Genomic DNA, 24,262 nt, shown 5'->3' with positions numbered 1-24,262 from the left:
AGTCTTCCCTCCCACCCAAGGCATGCTGGGAGTTGTAGGTGTAAGCCTAGGTCCCTGAATAACGTGTTCATCTCTGAACACCATCTGAGGTGAGGTGGGAGACAACTGGAGAGTGGGCCTTCTTAGTTGTGGCACCCTGCTTGTGAATTCCTTTTTCCCGGGCAGGCTTGCCTAGTGACGGCATTAATGGCTTTCCAGTGCCAAGGAATACATTTTTCCCAAGGCCTTTTAATTTGATGCGACTTTTTATGCTGCGTTTGTTGTTGTTGTTGTTGTTGTTGTTGTTGTAACTAAACCACATCATTCCAAGACAGATGCAGGAATTACTGAATAAAGTTTATGATTTTTATGTATCATTGAAACAGAAGAGTGAATGGAGGAATGATGGATAGCTGAGGCTAGAATGGAATGGTGGGTTGGGTGAGTGGCAGTTGGAGAAAGTCATAGAATCCTAGAATCATAAAACAGTAGAGTTGGAAGGGGCTTATAAGGCCATCAAGTCCAATGCAGGAATCCACCCTAAAGCATACCTGACAGATGGTTGTCCAGCTGCCACTTGAAGGCTTCTAGTATGGGAGAGCCCACAACCTCCCTAGGTAACTGGTTCCATTGTCGTACTGCTCTGATAAGGTGACCATATTTTGGAAATCAAAAAGGAGGACAACATGGCCGCCTCATGGGAGTGTGCCCACCAACATGTCCAGCCCCCAAGGGGGCGTGCCCACCCAAACATGGCCTTGGTCACAGGTCTGATTTCACAGCACACAATTAAGACAAACCTGTTCTACATTACATCTTAATTTTAAAATCACTGGAATAAAGTATAAGTGAGACATTCAATGTATCTGAAATTAACTTCACTCATTCCTACTTCTGTAGCTTTTGCTGTACGTTGAAGCTTTTGCTATACTGTGTGCTCAGCTACACCAAGCAGAGTATCCCACTATGAAAGCGGTATATAAAAGGCAGGAGCCACACTATTACTTTATAGAGGTATTGAACTGCACTGCAGGAGCTACACTACTGCTTTATAGTGGTACTGAAGTGCACTGACAACTGTTGGGGCCCATGACACATCTACACCAAGCAGGATATAACACTATGAAAGTGGTATGAAAGTGGTATATGGTATGTGTCATGGGCCCCAACAGTTGTCAGTATACTTCAATACTGCTATAAAGCAGTAGTGTGGCTCCTAGCTATACCGCTTTCAAAGTGAAATATGTAGATGAGCCCTGTGTGTGATACAGTCTTCCCTTCCTTCAAATATCTTTTCTGACTGCAAATCCTTCACTGGATGACCATAATCTAACCTTTCCTAACATTTAACACTGTTTCCCCATCACCTTACTGCATACTTCTACCACTGAACAAATGAAGCAGTTGACAAGTATACAACAACCAAACAACCAAGCATTCAGAAAGAGTATAAACTACTATTAGCCTGCAAATGTGAGCCATGGAACAAAATGGATTAAAGCGTGTCTTAGCTTGTTTCAACTTCAACCAGACATAACAGTCAAAAACAACCGAGAAAAACACACCTACATTGAAATTGCAATACCTAATGACAAAACTGTTGCAGAAAAGAAAAATATACACGACTGGATATGGAAGTTAAAGAACTATGGCAACAGGAAAAACTTACAATTATTTGTTAGTCACATCAGTCACCAACATGACATCGTGGTTGTTTTTACAGAAAACCTTCAAAAATTAGGCCTACCAAAATACATGCACGCCAACATCCAGAAAGCAGTCATACTTAAAACATGTTCAATAGTCAGGACATTTCTGAATCAGTAAAAGACAACATGACTTGGCAAAGCCCATCATGTTCATCTAGAAAAACCACCACAAAAGCAAGAAAAGAGAGATTGATGATGATGATGATGATGATGATGATGATGATAGCAACCCTGTTAATTTTTTAAAAGTTTCTTTAAGAAGGATGAACAATTGTCAGCCACTGTTACAAATATATGTCATGTCAATTATCGTAAACAAATTGGAAAGGAAGGTCTATGGGTCTAAAATGCATTTTTTAATAGGAACATCACCTCCAAATCACCCCTCAACTCACAGAAAACTACAGCCACCCCCACTACAAACATGCACATGCATTCATTCAGTCAAACAACAACGCATCCCATTCAGACATCAATACACTCACACTGCCAGCACACGTGTTTGCACGCACACACACAGTCAGCATCACTCACTCCAAAAACACTCATGCACACACGCATGCACACGTGCATTCACTCAAAGACCCCATGCATCCCATGCACCCCCACATTCTCTCTCACACACAAACAAACCTCAGTCTTACCTCCTACTCTATCTTCTCCTCTTCCTTCTTGCTTCTTCTTGCTGCTTCTGCTGCTTCTTCTGCGCTGGGGTGGGGTGGGGTGGGGTGGGGTGCTGGAGGCTGCTTTGCTGGAAATTCCTGCACACAGCCCCCAACCACTCACCTCGCTCTCACCGCCCACCCCTTGCGGCGGCCATCTTGAATCTCGCCCGAACTCACGCGAGATCTCGGCTGTTGGCTGGGTCTCACAGAGTTCCCAGCCAGCTGCCGAGATCTCGCGTGAGTTTGGGCGAGATTCAAGATGGCCACCGCCACTCGCTGGGGAAATTTAGGCCTGGTAAGTTGGGGTTGGGGTTGCTGCGTGCCCAGTAACCACAACCCCGGTATTTTGGGCCCCAAGTCCGGTTCCTCCGGACCCCCAGCTCTCCCAGGAGGTTTCCGGAATTTTCCAGAGGGTCTGGGCAGCCTAAACAGTCAGGAAGTTTTTCCTGACGTCCAGCTAGAATCTGGCTGCATGTAACTTCAGCCCGTTATTCCGTGTCCTGCACTCTGGGGTGATAGAGAAGAGATCCTGGCCCTCCTCTGTGTGACAACCTTTTAAGTATTTGAAAAGTGCTATCGGGTAGAAGGAGAACAAAGGCAGTTAGTGAGAGGTCAGAGAAGTGGGATCTGAGGCTGTAGCTAGACCTAAGGTTTAGCCCAGGATTGTCCTGGGGTCAAACCTGTTCATCTAAGTGCTACACAGGGCATCCAGCGCTCAGGCAGGGACAAACCTGGGATGATCCTGGGTTAAACCTTAGGTCTAGCTACGGCCTAAGTTAGGACTGGTTTGCACATAGTACCTTGGTTTGCTAACCCATGCCTTATTTCAAATCAGCCGCTCTACATGCTAGTACTACACCTCTCACATGCCTTTGGCTGCCCGCAGGTGCCTGTGTCCTCTTAGAGGCGCTCCCCTCCTCTTGTTGCTGATGTTGCTCCTTGATAAAGCATTGAGGATGAGCATTGCCGAAGAAAAGAGGTAAGTGGCTGTCAGTGGATGTGCCCAGCTTTTGGCCAAGTCCTGCTGGGACTGCCTCAGCCCTCGCTTCTCGCCCACCAAGTGCTCCATCAGGAGCCTGTACTGAAAGGCCTGGGCTGGGCCAGACACTTGCCCCCCCCTTCATTGGGCCTGTCTCTAGGCATGCGCAGAGTGCCTTTCCTCCCTCCCTCCCTCCCTCCATCTTAAGGGTAAAGGCTGCACATGCACTTCCCCCAGATTCTGAGAAAACAGCAATATCAGGACAGGGTGCCTTTGAGCATGTACAGATTTTCGCCTCCACACTTCATGTCAATTCTCCCACTCCCTATATAACCAATATGCTCATTGAGAATATGCTGTGGTGGTGGCGGGGAGCAATCTTATGACTGGATGTACAACTGCATAAATTCATTTTGGGTGGTGTATTACTCATATTCATAAAACACCACACAAAAAGTAAAGTTGATTTGATTGTACAATTGGTTCTAACAAGATCCCTTTTTATGATGTTTTACAGCACATGTATAAATGTGCACATCCATTAAAAAAAAAGTGCACAAACAGACCTTGATACAAACATATGTAATATTGCATCAAGATTGCTTTGTGGCAGTGTTTTGTTAATACACACATGTGCATCCGTAGCCCCGAAAGTGAAATTTATGCACATGAACTGAAGGAACTAAAAGCAGCAGCTGTTTGTGCATGCTGCTGTTATGGAATTAATTTTCAAAATTCTCCTGGCAGAGTGGGACGCAGGACAGAGTGACCCCATGGCAAAACAAAGTCACTAAACATCCTGCCATATTGTGAAAAATAAAAAAATGCAACATTTTATGATCATGTGATACTGTTCACTATGGCCTTAGCTAGACCTAAGGATCATCCCAGGCAAATGGAGGGGTCGTCCCTGCCTGCTCCCGGGATCCCCTGTGTGTCATTTGGATGTACAGGGATGATCCCAGGACAATCCTGAGATAAAGGCCTGGTCTTGCCATGGCCTATGCAACATGCTATCACCTCACTCTTGTCGCTGTTTTGGGATAACAAAAAACTTTTTTTCTGACAGCATTATGGGCACGGTAATGACTTTAGTGTCATTTCCTGGAAGAAAGGCAGGGTATTAAATAAATACAGCTCTGACTACAAAGGGAGAGAGACCACAACTCAGATGATAGTGCATGGAGCACAGATCTCTATCTCTCTGTCCCCGTGTCATGTAAAGAGCTCAGGTGATAGAAAACGACAGCTGGCTGAATCTTTCCCTTCATCACACATTTCTATGGGACCATTCATCCCCCAAGAAACCCACTTTTGCAGGGCCATTCATCTTATGCGAAAGGGGGAGAATATTTGGTGACTTTCAAGGGATGGACAAATTTTAAGTGCTTTCATTTTTGTGAGTACCATGACTGGCACAGTCCCTGACTCATTGCCAGTGATGGAGTTTCCAGGGGCGCTGGGGACGATGTCTACCATTTTCCTATTGTTTTTGTATTTTCTACATATGACTTCTTCCCCACCTATCCTAAAATGGGCGCATTCCACATATCTCTGGCCCCGAAACTGAGGCTAGGATTATTCTGTTAGAACCTTAAGGGTTAATGAAAGAAGAAAATGTGTTATGTCATGTCCCTTCTTGAGGAGTCCTCCTCAAAGGAAAAGCTAGAGGCCCCAGAAGCACCCAGGACCAGGGACTGCCACCAGACCCACAGGAGCCTGAGCCCTCGGGGGAGGTGGATGCAGCATCAGGGCCATCCCTGTCAGGAGAAAGCCATGGTTTAAGGTGTCTTCTGAACAGGGCTTATAACATATAATTATAAAGTATGTGTGAGTGTACAGGGAGCTGTGTGTATGAGTGTGAGTGTGTATGTATGGGTATGGGTCTGAGCAATCATATCTGGGGAGATACACATTACCAGCAGTGGGGTGGCCTCACATTGGGATGTGGCCTCACCTACTACTGCCATGCAGCCCCTGACATGCATGGCCTCGCCTACTGCTGGCATACTGTCCCTGACCACAAAGTAAAGGCCAGGTGAGCCTCTCTGGGAAGAACATTCCAAAGCCAGGGTGTCACCACCAAAAAGACTCTTTCCTCAATAGCCACCCACCGCACTTCACTGTCCAGAGGTACTCGAGGAACAGATCTCATCCTCAGATCTCATGGTTCCGGTAGGTGTCTGTGGATGGAAGCAATCCTTCCATTGTCTAGCTTTACAGATTTTATGGGTCAAAATCCATACCTTGAATTGGGACCAGAAACAAGCCAGAAGCCAGCGCCGATGATGAAGCACTGGTGTAATACGAACAATTCGCCCAGTCCCAGTTAAGAATCTTGCTGCCTTATTCTGAACTAACTGAGATTTCTGGACCATTTCCAAAGGTAGCCCCAGGTATAATGCACCTCGATAATCCACCACTTTATATTGTCACATTATGTTGCCCTGTTTGCACCGGTTCCATGTGTACACCAAAGTCCTGAGGAAGCACTGGAGAAAGGTGATTAACTTTCAGGAGGACTAAGCAGATGCAAGAAGGGATTTAGGGTGGCAGCCAGAACAATTCTTAGCAATAACAAGAGAGGAAGAATGCCGCTGTATAGAGTATGTATAATTCACAATTACCACATTTCTCATAGCTAACGCTTGGGAGCAGCCGCTGATCTGTTTTCATTGCTGTGGCAGGGGAGGGTAGCTGAAGACCATGAACCATGAATTCAACGTATCGATAAGCAAGTTGAATAATGTGCGCTGCCAACAGCATCCAACATACCAAATTATGACATAACTGTAGGAATAATGGCTGCAGCTGTTGCCTCTGTAAAATGATCTACAATACCACATGCTAATAAGAAAGACAACATGTCTAAGTCACTTTGTACAATGCCGGCAGACTAATCCCACGCCATGCAGCACGGTGCCAAAAGTGGTCATATCACAGCAAGAGGATAAGGCCGGGAATAATCACATCCTTAGGAGAGAAAAAAAATCCTCTGTGTAATACAATGAAATCCCATTTAAACAAGCCAGCCTTGTGAATCTATTAGAGCTGCGTCCCCAGAGTTCTGCTGCTATGGCTCTCATTCTCACACCCAAACGGATGTGTTCGCGTGCGAAACGCACACACTGGAGCAGAATATTTACTACCGACACCTGTCAAGAACGTACGCGGGTGATGCCTTAGAAAACCTATTATTTTTCCATCAGGAGTCTTGGGAAACGCCGCTGAGGATTCAGTCTTCAAAATTCTCCACCAGAAGAAACCCTATCGTTTCCCTTGGACTCCTGCCAACCATCAAGCTTTGAGGCACTACATTCCAACTCAGCGCCATGTGACTCAGTGCCTCATCCCAAATACAGGTTGACAGTGCTGAGCCTTAGGCAGCTGAACACAAGGGCAGCCAGTTATGCAACATCAAAAAAGAGGGGAAAAGAGGACACCGATGTGTATAACATGTGCACAAAAAGGACACACGTGAGCATAAATGTGCACATATGCACACGTGTGCCTAAAAAGAGGACGCCCATGTGCACAAAAAGAGGACGCCCATGTGCACACATGTGCATAAAATGAGGAGACACGTGAGCATACATGTGCATAAAAAGAGAACCCACGTGTGCATACATGTGCATAAAAAGAGGGCACACAGGTGCATACATGTGCATACAAAGAGGACACACAGGTGCATAAAATGTGCATACACTGATTTATAGAGAGAGGTGTACAAGTAGAAATCGTTACTCTAATTTAAATCGAAATACAATAATCTACCCGTTTTAAGGAGCCGGCACAAAGGACCTACCTACGTGCCTGTTCAGTGCAGAGCTTTCCATGGCAACTGAGAGGTCCAAGTCACAATTCCCCACCCCACCTCAAGATCATAGCTCTGTCTACAGCTGGGGAGGGGAAGAATGTGCCACATCCCGTGGCCCCTCAGAAAATGTGCTGTCATGGGGGGAGAGGGGGCAGAGAGAGACGCACAGCCTTTCCCTGCCCTATCATGAATGAGACAACATTCAGTTCAAAGTTGCTTCTTATCTCTTCCGGCAAAGAAGTCCAAGACTTCATGCGTTTATTCAGTTGGTATCAAAGAAGTGTCACATGCAAGGTGTAGTAGCAGTTTGGAAGGATAAGCAGCTTGATTACACTGAGTAAGCAAAGGAAAGGCCCGGAGTGGCAATCCAGTCCTGTCCATTCATTTTGCCTACAGGAAACAGCACTTGCTCTGTATGGAAAGGTTTGTTATTTAGTCACCAGCAGCAACAGCTTGAAGTTGTTTACCAGCGAAAATCCTGGCTGAGACCAAAACCATTGGCGGAGAAAAGTCCAACAAACATTCCAAGGGTGAACACAACCTGGCTCTTTCATGGATCATTTTCCCACTCTTCCCTCTTATCCTTCCTTTTCCCCTGCCACTCCTTGTGCTCTTGTCATTCGGCGACGAGCGTCTTAATTGTCTGCCGTCCTCCCAAAGCAAATATTCTAAAGAGAGTCAGCCAATTAATTACTGTTCCAACAACATTTTTATTCTAACCCTTTGACCACATGGTAGCTCTGTTGCTCATCACTTGAAATGCATGCCACACGAACTTAGCAAATATAAAATCATGATTATGATTATGATTAGGGACAATGAATTGAGACATAGAAGAAAGATTACCTAGAGATTTGTGAGCAAGAGCAGGAGACTGCAAAAGAAAGGAACTCTTTGTTCCTAATTCTTCCTCCCTGTCCTGTGTTCCTCCCTGATGCCATTTACTGATCAGGAATATTAACACAGATCCATACAGATGGTGTGAGCGAGGCCCTGTGATAAACATACCGGCTGGCTGTGTATTTATTTGATGGTGGAAATGAACCTGCCAAGTAAGTAATATTGCCTTTCGCCAATTTTTTATAATCCATTTCCTACTCATAGTTCTTATTCCCTAACTCCCTACATAAACATGCGTGCGCTCCTCTGAGCAGCATCATTTGTCTTAACTCTGCTGGCTAGGCGATCACTCTTGCTGGAGGCTGGCTGACACCAAGAGTATACAGTGAATTAGTGGCACATGTTGTTCCCCAAGTAATACATCTGGCACTTCCCTCGTGAGACTGCCACACTCCAAATTCAGCCTTCCCTACCTGCCATCCCCAAAGACTGAAACTGCACAGGGATTAATCATCACCTCACCGGAATCATTCAACTTGAAGATAACAGAAAAACCCTTAACCGTCCAATCTTAGATATGCATACTCAGAAGTAAGCCCCACTGAGTTTAATGGGGCTTGTGACGTCCTGCCCACCTATGTCGTCTTGGCTTCACCTGAGACGCCCACAAGCTACCTGACAGGACTATCCACTCCACTAGCACTTAGGACCACTCAATCCCCCCTGTAATGATGACATGTGTGAGTGTTTTGGCCTACTGCTGCTGCTCCTCTCTCACCTTTATTCTTTTAGGCCCCACAGCTCAGCAACCTAGCTCTCAGTTTCCCATTCCGCTGCCACCATTAACTGTTCTCTCCTCCGTCACTCCTCCACAGACCACATCGTTTAAAAGTAATTAGAATTTATTAACATAAGTCCATGTACATAAGCTTATTGGTTTCCTCAGTTCAAATGCGTATGGTTACAAGGTTCTAAGAGCATTGGTTTCTGTCAGTTCTTCCTTATAAGGTTCCACTATACTAAAATCACCCACTTCTATAATATAATCATCCACTTCTCTCTACCCTACCCTTCACAGACTCATAACTCCCACACATACACTGTCAGCCCAGACTATACATACCTACATTTCTCCAGCTCCTCCCACTCTCACACAGAGAGGAGGGAGCCTTCAACTCCTCTCCATCCCAGTCAGCATGGCCAATGGTCCAACCACATGTGGAAGGCCCAGGTTCCCTGCTCCTGCCTTAAATGCAGGGATGCCATAGGATGTTGGGCACACTCTTGGGTGCATTCTGAGTAACCCAGGACAAGAGCTAAGTCCCACAGACCAGATCCTAGATACTTGCCCGGACCATAAGGAAATCTTTAGGGACACTTTGCTGGATCTCCTTGACCAAGGATGTGAGGCAGGTAGCCCCAAAGGAGCCCTTTTCAGTTGTGGAATGCCCTCCCCAGATAGGTTTGCCTAGTGCCTTCATTGTGGTCTTTTGATGGTTTTAAGTCTTGTTTTGTGAACTGCCCAGAGAGATTTGGCTATTGAATGGTATCGAAATATAATAAATAACTCTCTGGCATCTCCAGGCCTGCCAATCCGTGCTGATGCTACTAAACTAGATGGACCTGTGGTCTGACATGGTATGAGGTGACTTCCTGCGTTCCATTTATAAACACAGAAGCAGAATCTCCCTGGAGTTTCTGAAAAGTGTCCTTAGACTTCAAACAGAAGTCACTTTATCTGCAACAGTTATTATTTTATGAAGATCAACCGGTAGTGTTTTATCATTTCAAGTGGCAGCAATTAGACATGGTGCACGCTGATACACACATAGAGTTTGTCATGAAGTGCTGTTAAAAATAAGTTTTGAATAATATGCTATGCAATAACTATACAGATAGAAATTGTATCAAAAGAAGGTGGCTCTGTCTAGTTTTATCATTCATGAAAACCTATATTCAAGAGTTATTCTGCATATAACAATCTCTATTCATGAAAACCTATATTCAAGAGTTATTCTGCATATAGCAATTCCTATTATGTAATGCTCTCAAACGCTCTGTACCGTATAACAGAGCAAGGCAACCCTAAAATGCCCTTCCTGTTGTTGTTGTTGTTGTTGTTTGTGGCGGGCGGGGCGGAGGAGTGACAGAATACCAATAACCCAGGCCATACATCGCATAAATTAGGAATAGGTTTTGTGATGCATTTCTGTCCAAAATCTTTTTAGTAATGCAATTCATAAATACAAGACACTTAAGCATTCTAAACTTGCCTGCATCCTAAAAGATGGCTTCTGATTGTTAGCAGCTACACTAATTAATCAAGGGGTAAATTTTAATCTGCACAGTTAAAGCTATAGTTGATTCATTGCACTAGTTAAATCGATCCAAAACTTGCAACCCTACAAGCAATGTAACAGAGTCAAATGACTGAGACCAGCTGTTTCCCTTCTTGAATTTTTAAAAAACACAAATTTCCATTCCATATCCAAATATCTCCTCCTTCCCATCCTTACCTGAAAGGCAACTTCCATTTGGGTTTACATATTGGCTTTGGGGCGAGTGAGTCTATTTTACATTTTTTTATTATTCTTATTAGAAATTCCTGACAGACAGACAAGATAAAGGTCAATTCTAAGCCCACCACCCTCGTGATTTGAATTTGCAGTTCAGCTGAACTCTGTTTTTTAAAACCTTTCCTTTGAATATATAACATATTAGCTGCCCTGCTACTTCACAAGTAATTTGAGAGTAGGGGAGAGAGAGAGAGAGAGAGAAAGAGAGAGAGAGAGAAGCAGCGTTCATTGCTCTGTAACCTCCCCAGTGGTCCAGGCTCAAGAACACAGCAACCAACAGAGAAATTATATTTTCAAATGAATATATTTTCATCAAACCTTCTATGTATCTGTCAGCTGCACTATGAGTGAACCTGATCCTATTTGAAAGCGGGTGCATAATTCCAGCCATTAATGAAAATATTTGTAAGAGAAATATTTGAAATGCCTGCCTCAAACTCCTCTGCAGACACAAATCACACTCATTTCTGTGACCCTTGCACCAGCAGAGTGCTGTAAGGACCAGGCTACTCAAGGTTGCGTTACCCTCTTTAAAACAAAACACAAAAAAACCACCACACACACAATATCTCTTTCCTTCACACCCTATGTCCAACAAAGTGGATATTTCATGGCAGGAAGAAAACATTTTAAGTTCAGAGGCACCATTTGGAATTTTCTGGCATTACAGCTACAAGCAGCTTTGTGAACTATTCAAAATGTGGGGGGGGGGGGGACACAACCCTCAGAATGGGGTTTGTACTTTCAAAAGGCTTCTCTGTACAGCACCATGTACATTGATGGTGCTATATAAATAAATAATAATAATAATAATAATAATAATAATAATAATAAGGGAAAAGATTTTTGTTGCTGCTGCTGCTGCTGCAATCATACATTTCTTCAAAACGTGCACCTTAGAAATACAGATATGCAAAGCCTTTTGAAAGCCAAAGGAAATTGTATACTAAGGTCGTGGCAGACTCCCTTTTCAACGGCACATTGCACAAAGTTGTACAGGATACAGAATTATCCCAAGAGACAAAATGGGAGTTCTCCTAGAACCAGAATTATCATTTACATGCTCAGGCAAAAGAGTGCTTCTGGTCAGCTTCAGCTCATGCGCCAGTTGCATCCGTTCATGGTATAGTCAGATTTGGCCATGGCCCTATATGCATTAAGTACATGTTGACTGGACTACTGTAATACACTCTACATGGGGCTGCCCTTGATAACCACTCAAAAACTTCAACCACTACAGAATGCTGCTGCTAGAATTTGGATGGGCAAAGTGCTGAGATGGTGGCAGTATGCAAAAGGGCTTCCTTGGTGGTGGTGCCTCATATGTGGAACTCCCTGCCCCAAGAGGTTATCTTCCTCTTTATTGGTGTTTCATTGGCAAGTGAAAATGTTTTCTTTTAAACAAGCATTTGATCCCTGCTATTGCTTGATTTTGTTTCTTGGTTGTTAATTTTGGTTCTTTGTGTTTATGTTTTTCTTGCTGCTTCCAGTTTGTTTGTTTGATTGATTATTTATTTATTTATTTGACTTGTACCCTGCCTTTGAAGTTCTCAACATTAGGGGGGGGGGGAACCTCTCACCCTTACCAGGTCTCACATCTTTTCACATTCAAAACGGGCTCCTTCAGACAGTGACCGAAGAATGGGCTTCAATGAAACAGCACCATCTAGTGGAGGAATAAATTCTTTCATAAATAGATACTGGATTGTCTCTGTGTTATAAAAACACAGGATTACTGGGGAAAACTGCAGGAAACGTCCTTTCTGTTGACTATGTCATGGAATTGACCCGCAAACTTCCATGAGTGGTCAGCCACGAGCATGCTATCAATCACTTGTTTAAAGAAGCCCTTTCTACCAAGAAAAATGGCACTGGCAATTTAACAATTGCTTGTGGGTTTTATATTTTGTAAGCCGCTTTGAGCGACTTCTGTTTTGGAGTGGAAAAGGTGGGATGTACGCACATATGTCTTAACTCCTGGTTCGTCAAATCAGTAGGCGGAGGGTTCAATTGGCAATTGAGAAGCAGAAAACAGGGGAAGGGTGTTTAACCCTTTCCCCACCCACGACATTCCCCATGAAAGTGCTGCAGTGGGAGGGGAGAATTGGCAAATATCTCCCCCCTGCCTTTTCTGTAGAAAGGCATGTTCTGATCAGAACTCCATTCAGGGAATGCTCCCACTGGTGGAAAAGAAGATGGATCCAATGCATGAATTCTGGTTAAACTGCCATTTCCTAGCCTGTAAGGTGAATTAGGGCTCTCTGATAAGAGAATTCTAAGCAACTTCATCACATTACAATTGCTGGGTTTCTTTGGAGGAAAGTCCGGTTAATCAAACTGGCACAAACTGAATCTTAAAGTTTTAATGAAATTATATTCTATGTCCTATAGCGACCATTACTCCTTTAAAAAAGAAAAAGAAAAAAAAGTTATCTCAGTACAGTAGATTTCACGAAGCCAGCTGTGGCACTTTAATAAATGATTTGGTTTAATGAGGCCTAGCCAATGGCTTACTTTACCATATGTGTAAAGTCAACCAGATGTACTTCACAGATGTACTTTAGTTAAGGTACAGTAGTCGAGAAACCAAGTAAACAAGGTGCTAGGTAAGAATATTATCTGCTTACTTACTTACAATATTTATCCTGACAAACCAATTATATAGTTATCTGGGTGGCTCACGAAAGTAAAATGTTTTTATTATAAAGGTATATCCAGTATATACAACTGAAAGGATAATTAAAACATTTGAGCTAGACAGACAAACTACCATTCTTGGTTTGTTCCTATTCTTGATCCCACACAGAGATTGCCATAGCAAATTTCACAGCCCTTGTGCTTTTGGCCTCTTCAAGGATGCATATGTAAAGGCAGGCAGTGGGTGGAGCAATAGAAGAGAGGGCATTTCTACAGACCATAAGTCTTTCTCCACTGTGGCACCCCGGCTGTGGAATGAGCTCCCCAGAGAGGTCCGCCTGGCGCCCACACTGTACTCCTTTCATCGCCAGCTGAAGACCTTTTTATTCTCTCAGTATTTGAACAACTAATTTTAACTTACACTTAAATTTTACTGTTTTAATTCTGTATTTTAATCTTATATCCACTTCTGCTGTGTGGTTTTATCCTGGTTGTGCTTTTTATACTGTATTTTGTATTTGGGTTTTTAGATTGTTGGTTGTTTTATTATGGTTTTAATTTTTGTGAACCGCCCAGAGAGCTTCGGCTATTGGGAGGTATAAAAATGTAATAAATAAATAAATAAATAAAATAAAATAAGTGTGCACAAGGGGTATGCTGGGTGTCCCCAGGCACACCCTAATGTCTCAAGCAATAAGTGCCAAATTGAGGGGTCGTTGATCCAGAGGGAGATCCAGATGCAGTGGGGATGGTTCTCCGGCTGCTCTGCTGCTGCCACACACACCCCGACAGCACACTGTTGCTCCCAGTGGCAGGAACAAAAAGGAATTACTCTACTGGGAGCCTCTCTGTTGGGAGCCACACTTCAAAGAGGCCAGGAGGAGGACCCCCGAAGGCTAATATTGCCTTGTAAGCCCCTCCTCCAGCCAGTGTCACCACAAAGCTCCACCAATGCTGAGGCTTGAGGAGAGTCCCCTCATTTCCCCCCCCCACACACACACACCTGCAATGGCCCTCCCGTGGTCAGTGTCCACAGTATTTAATAAATAAATGAATAAAAACAATGTCCTTCATGATTGAGCATTCAGTAAATGTTTCCCTTTTTTAAAAAAAATCCCTGGCTGCACACCCTAATGAAATGTGCTGCATGCACCTATGCCATTTACACCTCTGTAAGGAAGTCTGTCTCACATATGTGAAATTAGGGGTGTACTGGATTCCTCCCTAGGAGTTTTGTATACCTTTCAATTAAAACCTGTTTCCCCCCCCTTTTGCTAAACTTTATTTTAATTTGAAGCAACGTATCTTAACACAGAAGGAGAGAGAAAAAGCAATATTGACGATAGCTTATAATTTTAAAATCTGACAATTGCCAACAGTGCTATGAAACTCCAAATTCTAATTAAATTTAACGGAGGACATTAAAACGTAATTCCAAATTAAACTTTGCTACTCAGAAAGCAATTGCTTTAAAGTGGGGTGGCTATTTTTATTATGATGAATGCATTTCATATTTATTCCTATTTGGAAAGTTTATTTATTGGCACTAATGTATTTCAGATTTAAAGGGCGCTCTGGTGGCGAGACACAGTGACCGAGGTAGATTGCCAGAGGGGGAAATTGCTGGCTGATATACTTGGAGCCAATTGCTGCAGGTGCCAGAAAAAGCGGTAATGCAGCTACTAGGTCAGCTGACACGAGGGTCCAATGGGGTTCCACCTAGCCTTATAACCCTTCTGCCTCTGCCCTGGCTCCTCAAACTGAACAAATCATCCTTTAAGTAAAGATGAAACTGCCAATAGATTGCACTTAACTCTTTGTCTATCTCTCCCTGTTCACTGTCTTACCACTGTGACCGCTTCCCAGCTAACTCGGATGTCAAGCTCATTTGCCCAACTTGCCTTCATCTTACAAATATTTTCCAGATCTGAAATGCTTTAATATTTGGCAGGTGAATTTCAAGAAAAAATATCTTTATTGAAGTTCTAATATTTGGAAAATTAATTTGGCGTTTTAGTCCATCCAAAATGTACAGGGATGATACCACTGAGGCCATAGCTAGACGGGGCGATATCCTGGTGATCGCCCTGGGTTCATCCCTGTGCATCCAGGAGCAGGGAGGGATGGTCCCTTGCTTGGCCCAGGATATCATCCTACAGTTGTAGCCTGCTTGTAGTTGATCCCGAGACCGTGGAACGTGTGGCCCAACATCACGGTTTGTCCCAGCTCCTCGTGAGTAACCGCGAGGAGCTGGGAGGCGGGCACGGAGGTGGAGTAGGGGGAGCGGGGAAAATTATTTGTTTTAAAAAAATACTTACTATTTGCGCACACGCGCTCGTGCATTCCGTCCCCTTTAACAAAAAAAAACAAGACGGTAGGTAGATGTCGTGCTCCGCATGTGGACCAGGGCAACGATCTCCCGATCATGAAATCACGAGATTGCCTCCCTCCGACCCCCCTTGACTAGCTGAGGCCTAAAACAGGGGAAGGAATTCTGTTATTAAACAAGACACCATTAGACATTCTAATACTGTATGTAGTTGGGTGTTGCTTTAGTGGTAGTAACATTGGGAGTGGGGAGGATAGCATTTTCCACTTTATCTGTGTATGAAAACAGTGCATTTTTAATTATTTCTACTCATGTAGTATCAGATATATGGGGTTGATTATTACTAAAGATAATGTGATGTTTTTACTAGCATTCTAGTTACACATCATCCACAACCTACTTAAACTGCGCAGTATGGGGTCCGCGTGCGTGTTGTGGGCGTTGCCTGAACATTCTCCCAGAATGCCACTTCATAAATAATGCACTTTATTAGTCATCTTGAAAAAGCAACAAAGGGCCGAGAAGTATGAACTCTGGGATAACATCATTATCATTCTCTCTCATGCAAGAGCACAGGGACATGCTCAGCACACCAATTACCGCTCGAGATGATGCAGCTCCTCTCAAAGTAATGAAATTAAACAAGTCCCCAAGGCCAGTTGGCTTACTCCTGGACTTCCGCCCCCTCCCCCCCCGCCGGCCGCCCTTAATTAGTGAGCCCTTTGTTCTGATCTCCCTTCGGTGGCTCCATGAGATTCTAGACCCAGGAGAGAAGTCTGGATCCATGAAGTTGGGTTACCATATTTTCTTTATTCAGTTTGTAGTAAATGCAAGAGGTTTGCAAGTAGTTGTAAGAAAGTGATCAACATATCATAGAACAGAAGTGTGCAGGCTTTGGGCTTGTAGGATCCTCATTTTGTGTGTGTTTTTATAAGCACCCTGAAGTTCACCAACTGGAGCCAGCTGCAAAATAGTGTCTCAGGCAATCAGGCATAAGAATTAAGTAACCAGAGGTCCCTGGGCATATGCTCGGCCCTCAAATATCTAATCGACACCAGACTCAAGTTCACAATGACTTTCACACATAAAAACAACTCCTGGTTTTCTCCCAACCTAATTTTTTTTTTTTGGGTGGGTGGCTTTTTAATCATTGCTGTTGTTAAACACAACCCAAAAAACCTTGCCAGTCTACTGGAAATCACAAGACACCATCTACCTTTAGATCTTGATCTATCCTCTGCCCACTTAAGACAACAACCGTATTTTATTATATATATATATATATATTCCTTATGCTTCTTAAGTAGTGGGGTGGGGAGAAGATAAAGATCTAATATACAATAATGAACAAAACAAGAAACCTAGCACTAAATATCAACTTTCTTGCTTTTGGGATGCTAAGAAAGTGTCTGGTCCCAGCAAGATCCAAGGCAAAAGTGTGGCCCAAGCTGTCAGACAAACAAGGATCAACAGGGCCAGAGGTAGAAGACAAAATCAGACATCATAATCAGAAGACATAGGCCTGGTTTGCATGTAACAACAACCCAGAATATGTGTTGAGTATGGGTTGCTGTTGCAACTTGGGTCGTGGTTGAATCTTGGGTTGTTGTTATGTGCGGATCATGCACATTACTATGGGTTGTTAACCATGAACAACCCAGGGAGAGAACCCATGGTTTGTTGTTGGGTTGTGGACTCTGAGTTGTTCATGGTTAACAACCCATAGTTAAGCCATAATGCAGGATTCCCACTTAACGGCAAGCCATGGTTCAATGATAACCTCTACTCAACCTCTACTCTGTATTGTCATTACATGTGAATCAGGTAATGTCAAGGATGGATGGTCAGCCACCAAATTAGAAGAGGCAAAGTAAGATAGTGTCCCTCGTGGATGAGTTCCTCAGACTAAGGGGTCAAGCCTAGGAGAGTTCTTATATAGGGCACACTTGGGGCCTATTATTTGCCCAGGGGACCCATTTCCTCTTGAGTTGAGTGGCTGCAGTTTCTCTTCTGGCCGCTGTCAGGGGGGCACTGTGGAGCAGCAAAGCTCAGGCCAGTCAATAGACCTAGTGACAATGACCCATCTGACTCTGAATCCTCCTTGGTGTGATGTGGAATCTCAGAACTAGAGGACATGACAGTCCCTGGGCTTTGTTGTTAGAGTCTCTAACTAAGGCCTGTTGGCAGCAAAGACAACCCCTCCATTAGTAAGCACAAGGACCTACCTAATTAAGAACTATATTTCACCATTTTCTGTTGTTCTCATCACTGCATGTTTACAAGTACATTGAAGCAATTCCATATCAATCAGACTGCGCTTGAAAAGGTGGGAAATTGTTAGCTTCCTGGTCAAGCACAAATGTCCCAAAGCTTCAGAATCAAGAAGCAGAAGCGATGACCAGCTTTTGGCAGTGGAAACACGTCTCTTGGATTTGCAGCGACCTCATTGGTGTGGACAAGTGATGGACCGCTGCTGAGCATGACCTAGGAAGAAGTCAACATATCCAACAAATTCCAGTTTGTTGACGAGAAAGGGATAAACAATACCCATAACAGAAAACACCAGGAACATTAATGAGGGAGGGGAGGAGAGGGAGAGGGGGGGTGGAACCACTTCTAATTGCTATGCATTTTCTTCAACAGGAAATCAGGACCTAACTACCAAACCTGCCTAAGGTTCCGTTTATGCCTGTTTCTTTTTCATCCCATCCCAGAGGCTTCTGAGAGCAACTCAGTTTTAAGTTACAGGCTGTTTCACAGGATCTCAACACAGCATGTCACCAACGTTCGGTAGATGGCAAGTGGGACTGGCCTCAGCCTACGATGTCGAGGTTCATTTGGCATATGCCAGGGGCCGATCCAGTGACACAAACCACTAAAATGTGCTGTCCCTCCGGAATGGAAAACGCTTCTCTATCCCCCGGCTTTTTCATTTCCCCACGTCCTATTAAAGAGGGCAGAGCGAAGCCCAGCCTCCCCGCTTGTTGGCTGTCAGAACAGATTTGCTGCAGCACCCATTATGTGCTGCTGAGAAGTCATTCTTCCGAATTAGAGGAGAAGTCATCCATCTGTCCAACAGATTCCCTTGCAACTGAGCAGCGTTGATGAAGGAAGCCCCGCTTGGCAGAGGATGCAGCTTTATATTCGCCAGGGGTCTGTCACAGATAATACCCGATGGCCATAAAATTGGAAAGAGGCGAGGATATTTCGATAGTACAAAGAAGGTGCTTTCCACCCATGGGAAATTAGCATAACATGGGGAATTTGTGCAACAATCCACCGAGAGCCCCATAGCTCATCTAACACCCCTTCCAATTACCTTTTTGCCCATTGTTCCAGAAATGTAGACAGCTTAGAGTTGAAGTGGAAACTCAGCTGTGGACTTGGTTCACAGCTGGCCCAGCTTCTGAGTTAGCAAGTATTGTGGAGTGTAGGAGAAAAGTGCTATGAGCAAAGTGTTTGTCCATCATAAACTTGCAACATTCTGAAGAGGATGAGTTAGGGGAGAATTATTTTCATTCAATCCATCATCATCATTATCATCATCACCAACAACATCCTGAAGAGAATCTAATATGCCTATCCTTGAAGTGAAAGAATGACCGGGGGGGATCTACACTACTGCTTTTAAAGCGCTTTAAAGCACTTTGAAAACGTTTTGAAAACTATATGCAGTGTGTCCTGGGCCCCAACAGTTATCAAAACTGTTATAAAGCGCTTTAAAGTGCTTTAAAGCAGTAGTGTAGATCCCCTCCAGGTGTGCAACTGAACCACACATCGGGTGAAGCTCTAGGAAACTCTTGGATGTTCACCCATTGCCACTCCTGGCTGCAATGGGTTGGCTGCAAATGCTGTCACATGAGGGGCCCTGTGCTTGCTGGTTGCACTGACCCCCAATTAAAGAAGCAGGTCAGGGATGAGGGGGCAGGGCTAGGCAGCAATGTGGGCCATTTAAATAGCCCACAGAATAAGCAATGGGGTGTGCGGAGAGAATGAGGTGGAGGTGGAGGAAGAAGCAACAGCAGAAAGTCAGAGTGGGGGGAGACGGAGCCTGGAGAAGGGCAACTAAAGAGGTAAGTGGGTGGCTTAAGCAGGGCTGGAGATTGACTATGTTACCTTCCTAGAGAGTGCAGGACAGGTTGCTAGGAGTCCCCAAGAACCTGAAGGAAGGTTATCAATAAATAAATAAATAAAGCACAAGAGGTTTGGGACAGGCAGCCAAAATGGAGAGGGCAGCTGGAAACAGAGCTTGATCCATCAACATGTCCACATCGCAAGACCTTCTAGTTGAGGACTCAGTCATATTCCAAGCAATACAAGGCAGAATAGACCAGCCAACTTCCACATCTTCCTGGCAATGTCACCAAGGAAGAGGGAGACCACAGGAGTGAGAGGGTCCCCATGATGGGTCTGAAGAGCATATATGAAACCCCTTGGGAAAGGAACTATGCCTAACCCCAAATGGAAACACCCTCAGGGGTGGCAATTACTTACCAACTTCCAGGCATCCTAGAAACTGCAGGAATACTCTTCACTAACTTACCCTAAGTTAACTGTTACCCCTTTAATCCCATGCAGTAACTGGAGAGCCAATGTGGTTAATTCCATGTAATTCCCTATTTAGGACCACCTTCTTCTGGATGATAGTATGGATGATAGGGGGCTTCGTGTGTGGCAGATTACACCATCTCTCTGATAGGAAAGGGATTGTTATGGAGTATGAAAAGCGGTGTGTTTCTTATAGGCATACATGTATGTGATGGCACATGGGATGTATTTATAAGGTAGGGGTAGTGAAATCAAGCATTCGGAGATGGTACTTTGTGGCATCTTAAGGTAGACTGAGTAACTTTATTCAGGTAACACAAGAGCGCAGTACTTCTTTCAACCTAAGATCCAAATTCCATTTCCAATAAACTTGCAGTCAAAAACAACTTTTTAAAAGTGGCATCCTACTTTTAGGGGGGAGGGGGGAACATTATAGTGCAGCATCATGGCATCAAGTGAGAGCAGTGGTGGAACTGAGCCCACCTTGCTTCCCAGTGCTGTGGAGGAGGCCTGCAACCTTCTTCCTATCCCCACTCACTCCACCCCACCCCCAATGGGCACAGAGCTCCTGAGGAGCTCTGTGCCCCATGTCCGGCTCCCAGCTCCTCATGGTTACTCACAAGGAGCCAGGCAACCCGCAACGCCCAGCCACATGTTCCTGAGGAGCTCTGTGCCCCATGTCCGGCTCCCAGCTCTTCGTGGTTACTCACGAGGAGCCAGGCAACCTGCAACACCCAGCCACATGTTCCTGAGGAGCTCTGTGCCCCATGTCCAGCTCCCAGCTCTTTGTGGTTACTCACAAGGAGCCAGGACAACCCACAACACCCAGCCACATGTTCCTGAGGAGCTCTGTGCCCCATGTCCGGCTCCCAGCTCTTCGTGGTTACTCACGAGGAGCCAGGCAACCTGCAACACCCAGCCACATGTTCCTGAGGAGCTCTGTGCCCCATGTCCAGCTCCCAGCTCTTTGTGGTTACTCACAAGGAGCCAGGACAACCCGCAACACCCAGCCACATGTTCCTGAGGAGCTCTGTGCCCCATGTCCAGCTCCCAGCTCCTCGTGGTTACTCTCGAGGAGCCAGGACAACCCGCAACGCCCAGCCACATGTTCCATGGGCTCAGGATCATCCCGAGACCACAAGGAAAGCGGGCTAAAAGGGTAGGGCGATATCCCAGGCCATGAGAGGGATCATCCCTCCCTGCTCCCCGGATGCCCTGTGCATCATGTGGATGCATAGGGATGATCCCGGGGCGATCACCGGGATATCACCTGGTCTAGCCATGGCCAATAGATTTAATGCTTTAAAGCGTTAAGAAAGAAGCACTAAGCAAACACACACAAGCCATCCTCACAGTGGCACAGGTCATTAGTGTCCAGGAGTGAGGTCTACCAGTGTATTTCCTTTTGGAAAATGGGCCTTCCATATGATCTGGCATGGTGCTTTGTGAAGTTTCTGGAAGCTTCTAAAGGATAGCCATCCTTTGGCAGCACAATTCTTCCATACTGTTGTTAGTGTTATAAGAAATTAATGCTTTAAATAATTGACTGTTATTTGACAGGTCAATTGATCGAATCTTTTGTATTGATCATGGGAGTTGTTTTGGTCTGGTCAGATGCCAGGCCTAGATCATCAGTTACATTGTCAACAGTAGTCAGCAAAAAGCATTACTTTACCTCTTTTGTAACTTTGATAGGACAAAGAGGTGGCACTCAAAGGCATTTGTCGCTGCCACTCACACAAATGATATTTCAAAATATACCTTCAAATCCCATGACAACCTTTCGGGACACCAGATACAAACCAAGAAAAGTATAGCCCACAGGCATTCTGTGTCAAAGCAGGCTTGCTGAAGGTAATTGCTCAAGGTGGATCTGAACACATTTATATGTAGGAGGGGAAAAAAGAACTGTGTGCTTGCTTCAGGCAAGTATTAATATTATACTCTGAAGGCATCCAAAAGAGAAGAGAAAACATGCCTAAAGTTCAGGTACTGAAAATACTTGAAGACAACCTAGCAATGTCTTATATTTCTTTTTTTATTACTATTATTAGTTATATTTGTATTCCTGCCCTTGCGCTGTGGATAACTGAAAGACATTTTAGCTTCACAACAACTGGGCAAACCAGGTTAAGCTGAGAGTCACCCAAGGCTACCTACTGAGTTTCATGGCTGAGGAGATGTTAAACTGATGTCCACAGGCCAGGTCCAACGCACTAAGCCAGAGGTGCGCAACTTGTGGCCTTCCAGATGCTTGGGCCTATAGCTCTCATCAGCTCTAGCCAGCACAGCTAATGGTGAAAGATCATGGAAGTTGTAGGCCAAAACATCTTAGGGTGACCATATGGAAAAAGGACAGGGCTCCTGTATCTTTAACAGTTCCACAGAAAAGGGAATTTCAACAGGTGTCATTTGTATGCCTGCAGCACCTGGTGAAATTCCCTCTTCATCTCCACAGTTAAAGCTGCAGGAGCTATACTAGTGTGACCAGATTTAAAAGAGGCCAGGGCTCCTGCAGCTTTAACTGTGGTGATGAAGAGGGAATTTCACCAGGTGCTGCATGCATACAAATGACACCAGCTGAAATTCCCCTTTCAATACAACTGTTAAAGATACAGGAGCCCTGTTCTCTTTTCCATATGGCTACCCTAAAGTTGCCGCCATCTCCTGCTGTGTGCAGGAGAAGCACTGGGAACAAAACGGCCCACTGAATGGGCCACGTGCAAGTTGTTTACTTCCTCTTTCAAAAGAGGAGGTAATGAGGGAAAACCAAAAAGGGCAGAGAACCAACGGTAAGCAAACACGATCTTCCCCTGTGTGTTGACGCTCTAAAGACGATTAAGTCCAGGGCCTAGAATTACCTAGCTGCACCACTGTTTCTTATTCAAATGTACATTGTATTCTGTTTAAAGGGACTTGCTGTCTACTAAGTCAGAAGAGAATGTCACAGCAGAGGGAATTTCACCAGGTACTGCATGCATAGCAATAACACCTGCTGAAATCCCCTTTTCTATGCAACGGTTAAAGATACAGGAACCCTGTCCTCCTTTTCACATAGCCACCCTAAAACATATGGAAGGCCATAAGTTGCTCAGCCATGCTCTAATCATTACATCATACTGTTTTTGATGTTTGTATTTATTGTTATATAAAAAAATGTCCGCACTATCCCAACTTGGGCCAAATATACATGACCCAAAAAAATCTGATTTGAAAGGAATACTGGTATTTTTTGCCCATGTAAATCAGCCTTCTCCAATCTGGTGCCCTCCAGATGTTTTTGACCACAACTCCCATGATCCCACCCCATACTGGCTGGGGCTGATAGGAGTTATAGTCCCAATTCTCTGGAGGGCACCATATTGGGGAGGTCTGATGTTAAACAGACCTATTGTATATTTGTATTACAGATGCGGTACCAGAAGTTAATAATTATACAATTAGTTTATCAAACTGTTCTTTCTTTCTTTTGTCACAGACATGCACTGACCAAAATATAGAATTGGAGTTTCCAATGTTAGTCTTCTATGAAAAGGCTTTCCGGTAGACCACATCCGTAGTACAAATAAATATTTCATTGCCTCTCCAAATGTCAGTTGCTCTTAACTTACAAAGCAGAAGGGATGCATTGCAATAGACCGAAACTCTATAACATACGCTGCAGGAACCTGAAGTTCATTCTTCACAAGAAAAAGGGGGAAATATTCAGCCAGCTAGCCAAAGCCATGTCTTCTCTTCTGGGAGAAGGTCTTTCCTACTCAAGCTGGACCTTCAGAACTGGATGGAGAGTTTACTACTTCAGTCGTTTGTGGACTGATTCAAAGTACTGGTTTTGACTTTTAAAGCCCCTCACGGCTTGGAGCCCCTCTTGCACTAAGATCTCCAAGAGAGGCCTTTCTTCGATCAAAGGTGCAGTGGTTGGCTGCTGGGGACAGGCCTTCTCAGTGGTGGCTCCCTTACTCTGGAATGCTCCCCAAGGAGGCTTGCATAGTGCCTATTTTAATGCCATTTCAATGCCAGGCCAAGATATTTTACAAATACATCAGTAAATAAAAACAAAAACATTTATGTGTTTTTCTGCTGATCACTTTTATGTTGTTTTGTATTTCTTTTCATTCCTTATAAGCCATCCTGGAAATTCACTCATGGGTAGGGTATACATCCCTACAATAGCTAAGACACT

Source organism: Elgaria multicarinata, chromosome 2 (assembly GCF_023053635.1).
Source record: "Elgaria multicarinata webbii isolate HBS135686 ecotype San Diego chromosome 2, rElgMul1.1.pri, whole genome shotgun sequence".
In the NCBI taxonomy this organism is placed as follows: domain Eukaryota; kingdom Metazoa; phylum Chordata; class Lepidosauria; order Squamata; family Anguidae; genus Elgaria; species Elgaria multicarinata.
Note: the sequence above shows the minus strand (reverse complement) of the source record.